Here is a 19,995-nt window from a genome sequence, read left to right on the forward strand (position 1 = left end):
TCCGGATCCTCCTGACACACGGAGCCCTGCGCGAGGGTCTAAGGGATTCTATAGCAATGAAGATTGTAGGCAGGAGACATTCGTGTTATTCAAAGACTTCCCCCCACGGATGTGTTCCGGATCTTCTGAACGGCCCACTTCAGCCTCCCTGCAGTTGGCTCTTTAATTTTTAAAGCTTTTGAACTCTTCACCGAGTTTATAGCTTCAGTGACTGTAAACATTCATTATATACACTACGGCTGGAGCCTCAGTTCCTGCCCCCAAGAAACTCCAGCCGCACCTGTGTGGAGCTGACCGTCAGGGGCTGGGTTGTGGGGCGCAGTGAGGTGCTGAGGTGGTATTCAGTGGGGGTGCGAGGGAGTTTTCCTGGGACACCTTGCAAAGTCAGCTCCACGCAGATAAAGGCAGTAGCAAGGAGCGCCATTTAAACGTTTCATGCTAATACTTAGGAAAAGGAGTCACAAGGGAGATCCTTGCAGTTGCAAACCAGCGAATGCAATCCCGGCAGGACCACGAAGGGAACGGAAGGAGAAGGGAACTAGCATCTGCTTAGGCGCCTACAACGTGCCAGGCATGGTGCTAGATGCTTTCATGAGCAGCTTAGCATTCTACAGCGGCCGGGTGAAGTCACTGCAATCGTCACTCCAACTGTACAAGCCAGGGCGCTCTGCTTTAAGAGAAGCAAGTGGCTCTGGCAAGGCCTTGCTCAGCTAGAACTGGAGTCCAGGTCGGATTGATTGTCAAGCTTTTGTTTGTTCCTAGAACAGAAGGTGATTGAGACTCTCGTTATGCAGTTCAGGAGTGACCATGACCCAAGAAAGGGTTGATGGAGACACAAAGAAGTCAAGGGAGGACACAGAGGTGGCCAGGGGCGGGGGGAGTGGGCTGGGGTCTCAGAGCACTCCCTGACTCAAGGCTGAGATCCAGTCCAGCCTTACAATTCTATGCTTCTATGCTTTGTCACTCCTGGCATCCCTATTTATGAAAGGGTTATGACCAGCCGATGCCAATAAACTGAAATTCTTGAAAACCCCAGGACTTTGCCTCATTGTATGGCTTTTGCACAGCCCTGAGCTTACAGGGTTGGGCCTAGATATGCTAGGCATAGAAAGCTGACACTATGCTTCAGTGAGGAGGTCAGCGTGCAACCGCTCTGCTTGCTCCACACCTGATGGAGGGGAGGAAGCCAAGAAAGAAAATACCTGACAGACATTGGCTTGAGAAACTACGGTATGTAACTGTCTCAGTCTAATGGATATTTGTCACTTGTGGTTGCCCCAGACTCTCCTTATATTTTGGTTGTATCTCCTATTACACATCCTGCCTTCCCCAAAATATAGACCAAGAAACTCATGTTCCCAGATGCCCCTGCAGCTACAGCACAGGCCTGAGATTTGGCTTCTACCAATTGACTGTACCCCATGTAAGACTTGGATTCAAAAGTAGGCAATGTGAGGAGGTGGTCAGGTACGAGGCACTCAACAGTCTGGTGATCACTGTTGTGGAGGCTTCCACTTTTTCAGAGTTTGTAGCTTCTAGGCATGAGCAGCATTGGGGTTGAGGGGCAATGGCTATGATCGCGAAGTTTTCATTAAAATAGTTCCCATGGTGTAGTTGGACATTGTTCTTATCTCTGTCGTTTCAAAGCTTGGCCCTCTGGTCCTCCTGGAGAGTGAGTGAGTCACCTAACATCTTTTGAAAATTACTGTTTTTACCTGTACCAGCCATAGTGGATACTGTTATTTGCAATGCAGGGCCTTGACCAGTGCTGTCAAATGACAAGGGTGAAGGTAACCCCAGGGTTAGTGAAGTGGCTCAAAGTATCAGCAAGGATTCAGCCTCTATCCCCCCAAGTTTCATGTGTTTATATTTAATCTTCAGGTTGATTGTCTCAAGGTCATTGTCAATGACCAAGATGGCTGCCAATGGCTCCTAACATCACATCATCACACTTTGTTGCTCCAACTAAAAAAAATAAATAAATGAGCAGAAAAGGAGCTTCCTTCCTCCTTCCCTCCCTCCCTTCCTTCCTTTCTTTTTTTTTTTAAATCAAAGATGAAATATTTTTCTAGAAGTACTTCTATGCTCCACCTTATTTTCTACTGACTGGATGGTTATGAGACCACCATTAGTTGCAAAGGAAACATCTAACAAAGACAAATGTAACTGTGATTTAGGACCAACGGATGGAAAATCCTAATTCCGTTATCAAGAAAGAAGGGAGAGAGGCTGGCTGCTGGGTAGGCATCTGATGTCTATTCCAATCACAGGTCACATCTGCTCTGCCCTTGATAACACTGGCAATGGGAATCTGCTTTCTACAAGATTCTAGCACATTCTGGTTTCCATTTCACCCAGGCCAACTTTCAATTGGACCCAGTGGCAGAGAGGTGTGGGTTTGAATCCTGGCTCTGTCATATGCCTCGTGTGACCAGGGCAGGGACTCGCTCACCTCGTTTTCTTCACCTGTCAGATGAGGATGACAGCAGTGCTGCCCGCGTTCCTGCCACCTGATAAACGATGACTGTTTCAGAAGGAAGAGGCATACTAGTGTGGAATGTGCTGATGCACAATCCTTCTAGGGCGGGTGACGTGATGACACACATACAAGCTGGTGATTTTAGAACAGAGAGAGTTTGATACCAGTTGCAAGGTGAGATGTTTGCCAAATGTGTTTACAAGTTGTAAGAAAATGTTACAGGCGACATCCTGTTTAATCTTCACACAACTTCTTTTTACCGTTGAAGAAGCTAAGGCTTAAAAAAATGCTGGTGGTGGCACTGAGGGTACATTTGGTAATTGGCAGGGGCAGAATGACTCCTTTAGGTCTCCATATGCATTCTGCACTCTCTCTCGGCACCCTGAAGCTGACCAGGGGGGTCGGCAGTATGATCAGCTGCGATACAAAGTCAAAGAAAAGTCAAGCCCATTCAGAACACGCACTGAGTACACAGCACTAGCTAGTGGCTAGTCTTCAAATAATCCCGGACTGAAGCTTCAAAGGTGAAGATGTCTTTCTGTGCGACATTGAAGGAAAGATTGTAGATATCCATTGAGGATGAATCTGGGGAAAACTCAGAAACATTATGCCTGCAGTTTCTATTATCAGCAGGACTGGCTTGTGAAAGGGGCAGTATTTCTTAGCAGATTTTGGTTCCATTTCCAGTGACATTTGTAAAATCTACATTGTCTTGACAATGACCATGAGACCACCAACCTTACCTTTCACTTACACTTTTTGGCCTCTGAGATGGAAAACAAGAACCATTTTACTGGAGAGAAATTTTGAAAAATTGAGGGGAAAATATGTAGTATGAGCTGAGCAACAACAAAATGAATGGCGTTGGTGAGAAGTGAGTTTCCTGTCACTAGTGGGAATCAGGCAGCATGGGTCTCCTGTGCAGATAATTCGTGTATTGGGTGAAGGCGAGGAAGTAAGGTTGGATGATTCTGAGGACCTTTTCAGTTCTGAGAGCCAAGATTTTGTGAGAGATCGGGGCAGAGCAACACCGGCCTCCTGGGAGCTTCTGAGGTGGATAAAATCTACCCTTCCATCGGGGAGACTTGCTGAACTTAGGCCATCTGGTTTGATTCCTTTGCCCTTCCTCTAGAGCCTCTACAGGGAGATGCCTGTGACGTCCTTTGGGTTTCAGGCATCCCCCTTGGGCATTAACAGGAGTGGCTTGTTCGCCTGGAAAGCAGGTTGCCCATTCTCACTGGTGGATCTCAGTAAGGACACCCCCTAGAGCCGTAATGGCAAACCTTTTTATAAAAACCGCCCACTTTTGCAGTGCTGGTCAACCTGGTCCCTCCCTCCCACTAGTGGTGGGCAGGTAGCGGAGCAACCAAACAGTGCCGCGATTGGCCCACCATGAAAGCTGGAACGCCCACTAGTGGGTGGGAGGGACCAGGTTGACCAGCATTACAAAAGTGGGCATCTTATTATGAAAAGGTTTGCCGTCACGGCCCTAAAGGTCAGGAACCAATGCACTCTGTCCTCCTGTTAGCATTCTCTCTCTCCACCATGACACAGATTAAGAGCTTCTTTTTCAATAGCCTTTGATGCGTTTTTAGTCATTTACCTGCAGGACTATTTCTTTTTCTCCCTCTCTCTTTTGTTCTCCCAACTTCCAGCCTTGCTGATTAAAATTCCAGTTAAGTTGAAATACTCTTTCCAACTGGGCCACTCTGAATGAAGCAGAAAGCACTGGATTTACCAGAGGTCTAGCACTTTTGATTAATGTTTAATTAATACATCACTTTAATTTTCAATGCTACCTTCAAGACATAGAGCTACGTCGAAACCTCAGACTCATTATCTTATCATTTTCAAAGGCAGGACTGTCTGCCAGGGAGTGAAAAAAAAAAGGGTGCTGTGTAGTAGCACAGTTGACTTTGTAAAATCTGCCCTGGTAGACAGTGGTCCTGAAATATATAATAGAAGACAACTGTTCCCTGAAATATCTAACAAGAACCAAATAACAATAAAAGATCTAACAAGAACCAAATAATAATAAAAGATCTAACAAGAATCAGCTGGGGAAAAGTTACTGTAATACCAGGTAAAAGAATATTGTGCCATGTTAACATTAATTTATCTTTGTTATTTACCCTAATGACTTCATGCTTTTATTGGTGTGCTCCACAGCTGAAAATGCGGCTTGTAATTTAATTTCCACTGCCGAGGACAGCGCAGCCACTGGAGGCACCGTCACGAAGAAAGAACGGCCATGGCAGGACCGCAGAAGAGGAGACGAAGATGATTGATGAAACTTTCTTTTCCTCTTTGCAGTTCATTAAGTCACTGTCTTCTCGCAGTGACCAAGTGAAAATTAAAGTACTTCAGAGAAGAGCTTGGGGTTCAGCATCATTAGAGGAAGAGAAATGGGTGCCTTGATGAACTTGACTGCAGAAATCTATAGAGCACAGCTTAATCAGCCCCTACATTGATCCTGGATGCTCAGAGGCGGGTTTAAGATTGAACAAATCTTTTTAATGAATATCCTTTTCCCTTCGAAACACAGTGTATGATGCATGAGAATGATTTAGAGATCATCCCAGACTTCAGCTTCATACAGTGGGATTGCAAGTTGCACTTCCCAGGATTTCATGGAGGAACAGGAAGAGAATAGACTCTTCATGGGGCTTCCCCGTTCCCTGGATGCTGTGTTCTTGCCCCTGAAAAGCCTCATCTGAATAACAACAATTATTTAGAAGAAATGGAAATTGATTGCCGTCCAAATGATCAGCATAAAGTTGGGCCACTGCAGAAGCTATGTATCTGGGTTAGCAAGGAGCTGTGAGCAGGACCCTTCCGTCCAGCAACACATCGTCTCCCATCTTCATGGGGACGGTCAGCTGCATAGGAGGCAGGCAGCCAAGCATGAAGTCTTTGATGTCAGACAAGCTTGGCCTCGAATCCTTGCTTCTCCACATAATGCGAGTCCTTGAGCCAGTTACTTAAACTAGATGATCCCCAAATTTCTCAACTGCTAAAAGGAGTCGATGAAACTTACCTCATATGGTTCTCAAGGAAATTAAAGGTAGTCATTGATGGGGATGGAAGGTAATGACACCTTGATTCTCAGTGTCATGCAAAAGCAGACTTTACTGGGGAGATTTACAAGCAGAATTTACTAGCAAGACGAGTGCATCATTCTCTCCTCTGCCACAGAGCCGTGTCCAGGGACCACATTGGCTGGGCACAGTGGGAGGTTGTGCTCTGGGAGTGGGGCCCATCCCCTGCTCCTCCACACTCTTACAGGTACAATGTGAAGGAGTTCTCAAAAGCCTGGCAAAAGTGGTTTGGTCTTGTGCCTCAGTTGCTCACAAGAATTGTAGATAAACAGTGTGCAGCTGGACACTAGCTCCTTGGACGGTGTTTATTCCTGGGATGATGTCAGTTCCAATATGTGGGAAGTCTAAGCCCCTCCTACTAGAAGAGAAACTGTCAATCACCCAGAGAAACAGGTGCTTTGAAGAGAAGATGGTAAGGCTGGAAGTGAGTTGAGGCTGTGCCTTGGACTATATGGTTGAGAAAGAGGCCACTTCCCCTTGATCCATCTATTTTGTGAGTCAAGATTTACCTCGGGGCCCCTCAGAAGTGGCACTGTGGTCCGCTGACAATGTGCCTGTACTTGAATGTCCCAGCCAGCTGTGGCTGCTCCTCCTAGTCTGTGCTTGGGCTCTCCTCGTCTGAGCCCAGCAGTGGCACTGAAGTCAGACCAGCAGAAGGCAAGATGTAATTAGGCTTCGAAGAAAGGTGCTTTTGTTGTTATCTTGCAATTCAATAAAATAAGCATTCACTTGGTACCTCCGAGGTGCCGGGGAATGTCAGAGTGGGAGGGGGTTACCGACAACACTAACTCTTAATAGTTATTGAGTTTTACTGCCTGCAGGCAGTACTCACTGTATGTGTTTTATATAAAAAATATATCTAACGTATAACACCTGCCCTTGAGTTAGGTGGGGAATCAGCCACTTAGCCAACTGAAATGGGCAGTGCTAGCTTTAAGTGCCATATGGGCATAATAACCAGAATGCTACTGGAGCACAGAGAAGGGTTGTGAGGAAGGTAGGAGGGGACCGTCGAGCTAGAAGGGTAAGGATTAGCCGTGTAGAAGAGGGTTGGAAGGAAGAGCACAAAGCCATGATGCTGATGAAGATGGCGATCAAACCTCAGGCGGAAGAGGAATAAGAGAAGTAGAAAGGAAAACAGTGAAATAAGATGTAAGAGGCTTCGATCCCCAGCCACCATCAACACACCTCTCATGCAGGTTTTCAACACAGACTGTTCACTCATCAACTTAGAAGGGAATGCGGGAAGCAAACACAAATAGAACCACTCCAGGCTTTGCCAAAAAGCAAGGCATCCTTTCGCTAGTCTGCAGGCGCACTCTCCTTCTCCTGCCATTCTTGCTGGCCGAGGTGAACATATCATAAAGGAAAAATATCTCTCTTTCTTCCCTCCCAAGATCCTATAACCCCTTTGGAAATCCAGTGAGATGCTCTACGTAAAAACTCTTTAATAACGGTACCAGGACCCAGCACCCAGAGTCGACGCCGTAAAGAAGTTGGGTTTCTTCTTGGCAGTCAGAGGTCACAGGAGGGAGACAGAGATGGGCAGGAAGTTGAAGGGCAGAGACGGGGCAGTGCAAGGACAGGGCACATGGCACAGGTCTCCTCCCCACTAGCTGCAGGGTGCTCCTCATAGCACCCCGCCAGCACCCATTCTCGCTGGGTAGTGAAACACGCGGAGCGGAGAAAAAGACATCGATCGGTTCAGTTCATGCGTTCGCTGGCAGCAAAACGTCTTTGCAGTGTGGGGGGCACCATGCTCGAGGATCTCCCAGGCTATGAGGAAAAACAGACTTGTAAAAAAAATAGTATATTACCGTGTGCCAAATGGTATACAACTGTGGTGGCCCAGAGACGTGCGATGCCTGGGGTGAGGATGGACTGGGAGAGTGCATACAGGTGCAGGAAGTCCTCCCCAGAGGTGAACATACTGGACTGTGAAAGAGAAGAAGGAGCCTGCCTTTCATTTCAATTCTCATTGGATATATTTAGTTCCTTTCATCAGAGGGTTTTACCCAGTAAGTAAAACACCGACAAAGGGTAGAGAGGCGATAAAGTAGGGAAGGGGAATGGGAGGCTGGGGAGAAGAGCTGGGAAGTGAAACATGGTGTGAACATTTGTGATGTCATAGGAAGTGGAGCATACACATTGGCTTGAGGTCAGATCACACGCGCGCGCGCGCACACACACACACACACACACACAAATTTAGGGAGAAAGTCAGTGAAAGGATTCAGGTTAGTGCTGCATGAGGTCCAAGCCTTCAAGGAAATTCTTCAAGGAAGAGCATGGACAGCAGAGTTGGGTTAGAAGACCCCGGTAGAACTTTCCTCTGCAAGATGAGTTTCCAGAAAATACGAGAACCCTCTTTTAGCATTCTCATGGCGCTGAGGGACGCTGCTCTCCGAAGTACACTGGGCACGAGGACAGGAACATGAGCACTTCTGAGGGTCTGCCCTTCGGCACAGGCTATACACATGTCAATTTGTACTATTTCTTGTGACAGCCTATAACGTTGAGTATGAAGGGCTAGCTCTATTTCACTGTTGACTAGAAATTGTGACTTGGATTTTTAAACTAAATAGTCTAACGCCACACAGGTGGTACAAGTCAGGCCTCTTTTGTTCCAATGTGTGTGTTTTGTCCACGACGTAATACCGCCCCGACAGCATTAGTCAACACCATTACTTTAACCAATAGTGCCTTCCATGTGTACATAATCAAATGTGAAAATACCAGATATTTTAAGTATGTGAAATAGATTCATGTGAAGGGTTAAGATGGTCATTATTTCAGCATTATTGAAGACTTTCTATCATTTATATCTCCCAGTATCTTTTTTAAGCCTAGTCCATGGGAGGCTAGATTTTTGGAGATCATAGCCAGCTAATTATCTACCAGAAGTGCAATATAACACCTGCTCTTCAAGTTATTATTTCTTCTCTCCTACTCAAGGATGAATTTGGATGATAACAGAATCTGTATACTCTCAGACTCTGAAACTCTCAAAGGGATGTTTATCCCCATTGATTTAAAAATCGGAACGTGAGTGTCTTGAAGCATTTTATCTTTTCAATGTATAATTAATTACCTTGCTTAAAACTCTCAGGAAGTAGGTGGTGCAGGTGCTACAATCTTCATCTTGCATCTATCCAATAATTCACTCATTTTACAAATATTTATTAACAGATTAAAAAAAATCTAAGCTCCCAGAATGATAGCTGATGTACCTCTTAAGTTTTCTAAGCTAACAACAGGGCTACTGGCTCTGGGTTCTGTATTGGGGTCATTTCTCACTAAATTGTCTTGCTGGAGTCTTGAATCTAGTCTAAGTCTTTTGGGTAAACATTCTTGATGTCTTAGCTGTTTTATTCTATTGTAGAAATGATCTCGATGAAACCAGTACCTTCAAAATTGACTCCCAGTTGCTTCCAAACCCCCATGGAAATATGGCTGTTAGTAGTACTGTAGCTTCAGAAATCCTAAGAAATGCCACGAAGTGGCTTGTGAACAAGCTCAGCTACAGGGGATGGGACTGCTTAATTGCTGCGAGGAGCTAGACGCATTTATTACTTGTTTTTTATTTTCTTTGAAGATCGACTATTACTCTCTCGAATGACTTGATGCATTATCAAGGCTTCCATAGAAATTCAATGAGACATTCCATCACAGAACAAGTGCCCCCTCTCTTTAGATAGAAGATATTTTTACCTACACACCCTGTACTTCTCAGACAGAAGATGGTGGGAAAACACACAATTCTGCTCTAGCGCTTTCCCCATTAGAGATCGATCGCTCCTTCCCATCCACCACCACTGTGCCCTGTACAGACCTCTCTGAATAATGGCTCTCTTGTTTTCGTGTCTTTTCTTTCCCCCAATTAAATTGTGTGCTTCTTAATGGCAGAGATCTTATTTTATTAACATTTGTAACCTTGATGCCCAACACAGTGCCTGGCACAAAACAGGCATTCAAAAACTGTTGTATGCCTGACCTGTGGTGGCGCAGTGGATAAAGCGTCGACCTGGAAATGCTGAGGTCGCTGGTTCGAAACCCTGGGCTTGCCTGGTCAAGGCACGTATGGGAGTTGATGCTTCCAGCTCCTCCCCTCTGTCTCTCTCTCCTCTCTCTCTCTCTCTCTCTCTCCTCTCTAAAATGAATAAAAAAAAACTGTTGTAGGAAGACAACCATGCATGAACTCAGGAATTCACAGTCCTTGGTCAATTACTCATACATTTTTTCCTTTTAAAAAGGGAAGACCTGCCTCCCCTCCCCCCCCTTTTTTTTACTAATCCTGTACATTTTATTCTCTTCCTTTCAGAATACTAATAAAAAAACCCAAGTTTTTGTTTCTGCTTCCTTAAAAATACTTCCCACAAATCAAATGAAGGGAACAATAAAAACATCACTGTTGGGCAGGAAAGGAGGCAACAAGTTTCAGCATAAAGAAAACCATCCCTGGAATAATGAAATGGAGGAGGAATTGACTCTGGTCTGGGGCCAGGTCATCTGAACTTGGACCACAGCCCTTCTCTGAGAAGGTGTCTAAAGCGAACCTGCCTGGGGGTTAGGGAAGGGAGGGGGTGAAGGGGGAGAGGGACCAAAAAACAGCCCTCTTCACTTCTGAAACAATAAGCAGACCAAAAGGCCAAAAGATCACAACAACACAAGTCAATCACTCTACTGTATTTTCAAAAACACATGGGCATTCCGCAGTCGTCCCCCCTCCCCCTCTCCAGGCCCTCCTCATCTCTGGGGGGCTCTTACTGCTGCCCTAGCGCCAGGGGTCCAGGCCGCCTTTCTGGCTCATGCGCGCGGCCTTGGAGATCAGGTAGACCATGGAGACCTCCAGAGAGAGGGTGAGACCCGCCACGAATAGCCACTCCATGACTTCAATGCTGCGGGACCCCACGGGCGACCACCACACGCCGGAGCAGCGGCTCAGGCACGCCTCCTTGGACAGGTAGTTGTTCTCATTGCCCTGGCAGCCTCCATAGGTAAAGTTATCACAGGAGTTCCTCTCGGCGTCAAAGTACCAGCGTGGGAAGGACGCGCTGCAAGGCCCGGGGACCACCTTGGCAGTGCAATGTTTTCTGTAGCTGAAAATGTCGCGAATGGGGCCACCTAAAACCAGCCTTAGGAGGCCACTGGAGACCGAGGCATCTGCTCTGCTCTTGGGGGTGTCCAGCCTATAAGGGGTGTTCTCTGTGACGTCAGCACATTTCTCAAGACACTCCTCCTTGGTCTGGTAGTTATTCTTGTTCCCCTCACAGCCTCCATATATAAACTGCTGGCAGGATCGGCCTGTGACATTGTACCACCACCTGGGGATGAGAGCCCGGCATCTCCCCACAACCATCGGGGCTTGGCAGAACTTGTGGACGTCATGTCCTCTGCCGGGGGTTCCAAGGAAGAGCAGCGACGCCAGCAGGGCGAGGAGCGCTGGGCACCGCTGTGGGCCACCCGGCCGTGCCAGGATCGGCTCTGCCATGTTGGCCAGGTGAGGCTCCCGGCCTCTGGCCAATGGGGGTTTGAGTTCAGGTGCGGATGCTCTCGCCGAAGTTTCTGGAAAGCCCCTCCTGGATGTTGGGTGTGAGGACACTCCGCTTCCTACGCCCCCAAGGGAGGACCCTCCTCACTCGCCTCTTGGTTCCCGGGAACGCTCAGCGACACCCCACTATTCAGAACCCCCGCCACGCATCCAAATAAATGCTTGGTGGGAGCTGGAGCTAGTGGCGACCGCCTGGATGGAGCTACGGAGCTGGCTGGCCAGGGAGGGGCGGGGCGCACAGAACGCAAGTGCGTCAGTCATTGTTGCGTAAGAGAAGTAACAAGCCCGGGCTTTAAATCTGTCCAGTGCTTTCCTACCCTGCACAGAACGCTATGGTTAAACGGCTTTACCTTATAGCCGAGCTAAGTACGCATGTAACTGATGCAAAAAAAAAAAAAAAAAAAAAAAAAAATCACTGAATTGTACGCTAACTATGGTTAAATTCTCACTCTGGTCCAGGCATTAGCAGATGAGTAGGTATAAAAAGGAATGACAGGGGTCCTGGAGGAGCTTAGAAGCTTGGTAGGAAGAGGTGACTTATTATCCAGTATTTAAAGTAAACCAAGGGTCTATTTAGAAAGGAAGACAGAAACTGAAAATCGGAAAACTTCAAAAAACACCTGCAAATTCAGCTCTGGTAGAGGAATCCACCTGAAAACCCATTCTGGGAACTAGCAACACACAAACAGTCAATGAGCCACGGGTCCCTAACACTTAGATGAAGCATCATGAAGTGTCAGACAGTGTGGGAGGCAACTCGTCTCTACCGGGTCACTTCTTTCCTCCATGAACCCTAGAAAGTAAGCCCTGGACTCCTGGTACCGATTAAAACGTGGGATAGAGGAGATGAACACCTGCTCCGGCATTCGGCAGAACTGAATGCTGGGTCCATTGCTTAACTGTGTGACCTTGGACAAACCCTTACCAGCCTCAGGATTGTCACCTGTAACTGGGGCGGATGACAGCAGGCACACCTCCCTGCTGAGGCTGGTACTTAACTGATCGGCGCAGTGCTCAAGAGAGAACCCGCCAACTGTCGACCATTTCCTGCCCTCAGGACCCACCCCTTCACTCGAGAGCTGACGTGCTTGCTGCCTTTCTGGGCAGCCTGGGCGAGTCCACGTTAATTAGACACCTGATACAGGCCAAGAGGCATAATGCAACTTTTCCGATCACATTATTTGGCCATTTCTGTCCCAACCTGAACTCTGAACCAAATCCTATCTCTCTATCTCTACAGCTCTATGTTTATATATTTATATATTTATACAGGGTGGGGCAAAAGTAAGTTTACAGTTGTGAGTACGCAAAACACAAAGTCTAGTATTATTATTTATTCTTTCATTATTTTCCATATGAACAATTATAGACTGACTTTTGCCCCACCCTGTGTTTACATAAATATAAATAAAATAGTTCCTTGTAAGCTATAATAATAAAGGTTAATAAAAAGCTAGTGAATGATAGATAAATGGAGGAACAAATCAGAGCTCTTTCCCATGCTTTTGACTTTGGAGAGTGATTCTAAAGCTGAAGGCGGGAAGGGCGACTTTAGTTCTGAACGTGTTGTGCCCGAGTTCTCGTGGATGATACAAGTACCGAGGAAAGTACAAACGGGAGAGACATCATCGAGGCATCATCAGCCCGAACTGACTGCACGTGGGAGCAGGCAGGAGGCTTTGAGCATGGAGGCAAAACATCAGAACCACAGTTCAGAAACGTGTGGCCGTTCCTCCAGACATCTTAAACAAAACAGCTCGCACCGGAACCAAAGCAGCAGCAGAGGCAGACCTTGGGGAGAATAAACTCATGCTGTATCAGTCATGGAACAGAATGCAAAACAGAGCTGGGCCCAATTCATGAGATCCATGTGGTTGCCTGGAAGTGGAGCTCGATTAATATTCTGAAGGACTCAGTGATAGCAGTCGAGACAGATGATAACGACCTTCAGCTGCAGCAGCAAGACAGGCCCTTGCTTTCCCGAGGAGGACCGGATTCCTGTGTGACACAGTCCCCTCTGCCTACTCTCAGCAAGGACATGCACTCTTGGTTCCTCCCCCTCCTTTTCCTGCAACAGCTGAAGTCAAGGATCCACCCTCCCATGCCAACATTACGTCTTCAGCCATGTGTCATTTATATTTGCCACCCACGTGACCGTTATCTGCATGTGTACACCGATGGATTTCATGGCCCCCTTTCTGGTTTCATGGCCTCGGTACCTATCCATGCTGCTGATACTGTCTCTAACTCTGGCTGCATATTTCCCAGCAAACCAATGTGCAAAAGAATGCATCTCCTTTGCTGGCATGCATTTGATTGGATGGCGTCCCTGGTACTCTTTCTGCTGCAGACCTGGCTTTTCTGTAGGGGAACTTCCAGTGTGAGTGTGAGAAGACAAATCCACACAGGAAGTCCAGGTAAAGAGGATAAACAGCAGGACGTGGACACAAGGATTCCTGGGAAATTGGATGAGGGAGTGGTTCTTTCCACTGTGAAGAGTAGGCGGCTTGGCCGGTCTTCAAATCACCAGGTGAACCAGGGCAGAGGCTCCCTCCAAGCAGAGGACACAGCGTGGGTTGATTTATTATTTTGGCTACTACGTCAAAACACGCTGGCAGCAAGCAGTAACAAACCTGGATTCGACCAGCTTAAATTTAAGGAGATTTATTATCTCACAGCGCAAGCTGTCCATCGGTAGGCAGGGCTCCAGGCAGGGTCCCTCAGGGCTCTGACCCTACTTCACTGTCGCCCTGTCTTCCTTGGTGAGATCTGCTGTAACAGAAGTTCCAGACATGACAGGCAGGCATGCCAGGGGCTAGGGGAAGAGAAGGGACAGTCTTCTTTTTGTGCCCCTTGTTAGTAGCAAGAGAACATTTCCCTTAAATGCCTTGATCATGTCTCGTCTCAATGGCCTGAATTGGGTCATGTGCCTGCCTCTATGCCAGTCACCTTTAAGGGGAATGAGATGACCACGATGGTCTTACACTCCTTGGGATTTGTCCCTGAGTAATCATGTTTCTGAGAGCGGCCCTGTGAACAAAATCAGTGCTCTGTCAACGAAGAGCAAGAGAACAGATTTTTTCGTTTTTATTCTTTTCCAGGTGAGAGGAGGGGAGATAGACTCCTGCATGTGCCCTGACTGGGATTTACCCAGCAATCCCCATCTTGGGTAGATGCTCTGCCCATCTGGGGCCATGCTCACAACTGAACTATTTTTAGTGCCTGAGGCAGAGGCTCCATAAAGCCATCCTCAGTGCCCAGGGCTGAAACACTTGAACCAACAGAGCCACGGCTGTGGGAGAGGAAGAGACAGAGAGAGAGAGAGAGAGAGAGAGAGAGAGAGAGAGAGAGAAGCGGGGAGAGGAGGGGTGGAGAAGCAGGTGGTTGCTTTTCCTGTGTGCCCTGACCGGGACATCAACACGCCAGGCCGATGCTCTACCGCTGAGCCAAGCAGCCAGGGCCGAGAACAGATTTTAAATGTGCAGCCAGTGGGGTCTATGACAGCCACTCTATGCATGTAATACTTTTAATTTTAAAAGAGAAAGAACAGAAATGAAAACAAAGCATGCTGTTAGCATAAAACCAAGTTCAGGAAGATGACTGGTTCTGGGCAAGGGATTTAGGTTATAGACAGTGATGCAGTTATAAAGAAAACCTGGAGATTTAATGAACTGGCTGCCAGTGGGCAAAGAGCTGCATAAATGTCAACATCTCTCCCATACTGGCATTAGACACGACTAGTGTGACTGAGCCCTGCCACATCATAAGTCTAGGTTTACTCCTGGACGTGTGCAGCGTTAGAGGTGACAGTCACTATGCTCTGTACTTTGTGTAGTTTTAAAGGGTTGGCAGCTACTGGATTTACTTGTTGCAAACATATTCCTGTAAAAGATATCACTGGCATGAAACGCTCTCTCCCATGTGCCCAAACAAAGAGAGCTAATCACTTATTGTTTCATGCATATTGAACCATTTTTGCTTTCAGTAAAATCACATTGATGAATCAATAAGTAATTAAAATCTAAGCAATCAGTCTGAGAAGAATATCAGTATATGAAACCCTGTAACCCAACTCCCTGTCTTTGTCTGGCTTTCCATTTTCTGTATGCACACCCAGGAGAGACAAACAAAGGCTCATTTCCACTGCAGAAAGGATGAGCAGAGTGAGGGCTGCAAAAGGGTTAGTTCCAGAGATGAAGCCAGAGGGATGCTCCTACCCAGCTTTGCTGAGTTACCTGCGCACGGTAAGGGCTGCGGTGGTGGCCGGCGCTGCAAGCCCAGCACTTCTGCACTGAAGCTGGGAACTGATGGAAGGACTGAAGTGTGCAGGCAAGTTCACCCAGAGACAAGCTAAAGTGAAGGTGTAACGCCAGCTGCAGAAGAAATGACCCATGGGGACCTCTGTAGCAGCAGTCTGTTCCCTGAAGTCACTGAGAAAACCCCGAGTTATCTGCAGAGTCCTGGTGGGTAGGCTGGGGCTGGAGTGAGTGTCAGTGGGAAGGAGTCATTTTCTTACAGAGAAGTGGACGGGACGTGGTATGGGGTGGGTCCTGAACACTGGGCTCAGAGAACTTCTCTCTCATAATCTCTAATCACACAGCCTTTGAAGAACCCATGCTACACGAGACAGGCTATTTTTTTTTTTTTGTATCTTTCTGAAGCTGGAAATGGGGAGGCAGTCAGACAGACTCCCACATGTGCCCGACCGGGATCCACCCGGCATGCCCACCAGGGGGCGATGCTCTGCCCATCTGGGGCGTCACTCTGTTGCAACGAGTCATTCTAGTGCCTGAGGCAAAGGCCATGGAGCCATCCCCAGCGCCCGGGCCATCTTTGCTCCAATGGAGCCTCGGCTGCAGGAGGGGAAGAGAGAGACAGAGAGGAAGGAGAGGGGGAGGGGTGGAGAAGCAGATGGGTGCCTCTACTGTGTGCCCTGGCCGGGAATCGAACAGGGGACTTCCACACGCCAGGCCGACGCTCTACCACTGAGTCAACCGACCAGGGCGAGACAGGCTATTTTGTCACTCTAATTGCCTTCAACACTGGTTCAAGACGTCACCTGGAAGGGGCTTTTAAAGGACAAATTCCTGATCTCTGCTCTCGTGAAGGTTAAATGAGAATCATGCAGTTCTGGCTGACTTTTCTTTTCCCCCCCACATGAAGGCTCTTTGGAGCCAAAGCAACATCCTTTCTCCTCACTATCTGAATGCTGTCGGCCCATCTTCAGTAAAAAAGTTCCTGATGCAACTCAGCCGTGGAAACATTCTCCAGTTGTCCACATCATCCTTTTCCTACAACAATATACCAAGGCGATTCTATTGTTACTTATTTTTTTACATTATTGGTTTAAAGAAGAGGAAAGGATCTCAATGGTATCTTGAGTGGGGTGGGGGTGAGGTCATAAGAAAAACAACTCAGGGAGTCCTTGTCATCTGGGTTTTCATGATTGGAGTCTCCACAGAATTGCCAGGTTTTAGAAATAAATTCACAATCACACGAACGGAGTCGTGACTGAATTGACCACTTAGAAAAATCAGTCCTCATTCAAAATCAGTCCCTATTTAACACTGGCATCTTTGTCAACATCATTACAAGTCTCTCACTGGTTCCTGTTAAACACATCTTATAAATAGACTTTGTAAGTTGATTATAAAGTAAATTTTCAATTTTTTCCCCCAAATGGAAGATTTTATGAAGTTAAAAAAGAGCTGTTGAAGAATGACTGAAGCACACGCAACATTATTGACAAGTGACGACGTGGCAGAAATAGAAGTCGGCACTATTTGAGGAAGAAGAAACCCTGAATACAGCCTATGTGTTACGAAGGAGAATGCCATGCATACCCAAGGTATTGGGGACTCTTGACAAAGTCCATGAATTTTGAAAAAATAACCCTCTCCATGATTACTCTGAGAAAGTCAGAAGGTGAAGGCTATGTAATTTTGTTGGAAAAATTAAACCAGAGGGGGAAACCCAATATAATTCATTCTTCATTTTAAGACTCAGTGCAATTATATTTATAAACAATGTTTTTTTTTTCAAATTTAAGTACAATCTACTTATTTTCGTTATAAAATCTAAGCCAAAATATTTAGAAAGAAACTTTGGTTCCCGTTTTAAGAGAATACACTGTAAATGGCCCTTTTCAGGTGCTCGTTATGTTAAATAAGACGGAACTTCTGCGACTGTTCTCTTCACTGAGCCACATGACCTCACACGAGACTCGAAGGGCCCAGCAGAGAGCAGGTCTGGTGTGACATCACAACCTTGTCCTTGGGGTGGCTTTAACGTATGTCCACAAATTTTTGAATACGTCTGTCTTCAAAAGGCAGAGTCTAGCCTGACCAGGCGGTGGCGCACTGGATAGAGTGACGAACTGGGATGCAGAGGACCCAGGTTCGAGACCCTGAGGTCGCCAGTTTGAGCGTGGGCTCATCTGGCTTGAGCAAAAAAAAAAAAAAAAAAAAGCTCACCAGCTTGGACCGAAGGTCGCTGGCTCGAGCAGGGGGTTACTCAGTCTGCTGAAGACCCACGGTCAAGGCACATATGAGAGAGCAATCAATGAACAACTAAGGTGTCAGAACGAAAAACTAATGATTGATGCTTCTCATCTCTCTTCGTTCCTGTCTGTCTGTCTCTGTCTATCCCTCTCTCTGACTCTCTGTCTCTGTAAAAAAAAAAAAAAAAAAAAGGCAGAGTAATTTCTCTCTTCTTGAGTGTGGGCTGGTTACTGACTTGCTTCTACAAATAGAATAAAGCAGAAGTGATGAGGGGTGTACTGAGTTGACTACATCTCTCCCCAGAAACAAAATCCATGTCCACCTGGAACCTCAGAATGTGAGCTTATTTGGAAACAAACTTTGCAGATATCATTAGTTAAGATAAGGTCAGTGTGGTTGCGGGGCGGGCAGGGGGGGGGGCGTCTTAATCCAGTGACTGGTGTCCTTATAAGAAAACAGAGGGGAGACAGCTGTGTTCAGACGGAGGGACAGACCGGAGTGGTACACCTGTAAGCGAAGAAATGCCAAGGGTTGCTGGCAGCTACCAGAAGCTAGAGAGAGGCAAAGAAGGAGTTCTCCCCCAGCGTCTTCCGAGAGAACAAGGCCCGCTGACATCTTGGCTTTGAACTTCTTGCCTCCAGCAGCGTGAGAGATTACTTTTTTCTAGTTTCAGGCACGCTACGATGGCAGCTCTCGGAGACCCTATAGCGATGACTTTTGAGACTATGTTACAGCAGGCACCGCGGCTTCCTCTTTGCTCATTCTCTCTTGACTCTCTCGCTGCAGGGGGAGCTAGCTGCCATGCCGTGGAGACAGTCGAGCAGCCTGCGGAGAGGCCCCCACGGAGATGACCTCGGCCTCCTGCGATGGCCGTGGGAGTGAATCAGGCAAGCCTTTGCAGACTCCAGCTCCAGCCCACCACCTGGCTGCACCTCCCTGAGGAACCCTCAAGCGAAACCCCAGTGAAGCGGCTTCGGAACTTCTGACCCACAGAAACCATGCGATCATAATAAACGTTCACTGTTTTAAGCCACTGAGCCTTGGTGTGATTTTTTTCTGCAGCAACAAACAGCGAATACCTTTGTTCCCTCTGATCTAATTTTGCCACCTCCAATGTTCCCGAAGATGCCACCACCATGGAAACGCATTTAGAATGGGCCGGAGATTTCTTCTCCCGAGGCTATTAAAATTCTCCGTAACTTCCTTGCCACCGCGTCTCCACCTCCCATTTCTGATCAATTTAAGAAGGAGCCTCTTTTCTTCTGCTGAACTTTCTCAGTCGCAAAGATCTGTCGTCTCCGAGATTCTACATAAAAGGGTGGTGGCCATTTCCATAAGTGAGCTTTATTAGTTTTATTACCTTAGATATTTCAAAAATGATCTGGAGCTCCTCCTAGCCCCTTGGAAAATGCCCTTGGGTACAGATCCCACTGCTGGCATCCTGTCCAGTAAGGTGCAGAGGGGGTTCAAAGGGTGCTCGCAGGTGGAAAACAGCTGGTCTGGCCTCTGGGCTCCCCGGTTCCTGGGAAAGACCCCTGAAGACAGCCCAGCTGCTCCGGCAGCTTTACCAGTGACAGACAGAGGAGGGAGGGAACCCCGAGAGCGGAGCGCACAGAAAACCACCACCACACGATGTGACACAGTTAGCCTTGGTCACCGTCTGATTTAACAGCTTTATCCAGTACCTGCTTGGGCCCTGGGCACAGGATATGAGGTCCAGGACAGAGGAAGAAGAATGAGGGAAGGGCCCATCACTACCCATCAGCTAGACGGACCCAGAGAAAGATCGTGCCATGCCGTTTGGTAAGGGCAACAATGGAAGTATGTACCGTGTTCAACAGGCACCAAGAGGGGAGGAGGTGAGCTTGCCAAATGTTTCTTCTTTTTTTAAATTCTGCAGTCCGTTTGCCTGTGGGTTTGTTTGCCGTTGGGATTTGAGCAGGAACCACCTTCAAGGTGGTAATTGCTGCGATTCAACATTCAAGGACAAGGAGAAACTGATCCACTCAGGTCTCGGGCTCAGTGCTGCAGGATCAGGCCCCTGGGGTGAATGAACACACTCTGATGAACACCTGTGTGTGCAAAGCCTGCCGGGGGCTGTGTATGCTCAGGTATGCCAACCAGTCTGTGTGTGCCAGGTGTGCGCAACGTTCCAAGTGCTTTGCAAATATCAGCTCATTAAGTCCCCATGACAACCTGAAGAGGCAGGCAGGTACTGTTATCCCGTTCTACAAATAAAGACACTGAGGCACACAAGGAGGCAGAGCTAGATTCAAACCCCGGACTGTGCCTCTCCATATGAATCTCTCAACTGTCCCGAACAGCAGCAAATAGCTTGTTGACATTTTAGGACATACAGCTGATTCA

The 19,995-nt window shown here is 47.3% G+C and overlaps 1 protein-coding gene and 1 pseudogene across 2 annotated transcripts in view; both read right to left on the reverse strand.

The window, feature by feature from the left end:
* CA10 (carbonic anhydrase 10) overlaps positions 1 to 19,995 on the reverse strand; it is a 488,258-nt gene that overhangs the window by 182,678 nt on the left and 285,585 nt on the right. The window lies entirely within an intron of this gene.
* LOC136325098 (kunitz-type protease inhibitor 2 pseudogene) lies at positions 10,352 to 11,068 on the reverse strand (annotated as a pseudogene).

This window comes from Saccopteryx bilineata, chromosome 2 (assembly GCF_036850765.1).
Source record: "Saccopteryx bilineata isolate mSacBil1 chromosome 2, mSacBil1_pri_phased_curated, whole genome shotgun sequence".
Lineage (NCBI taxonomy): Eukaryota > Metazoa > Chordata > Mammalia > Chiroptera > Emballonuridae > Saccopteryx > Saccopteryx bilineata.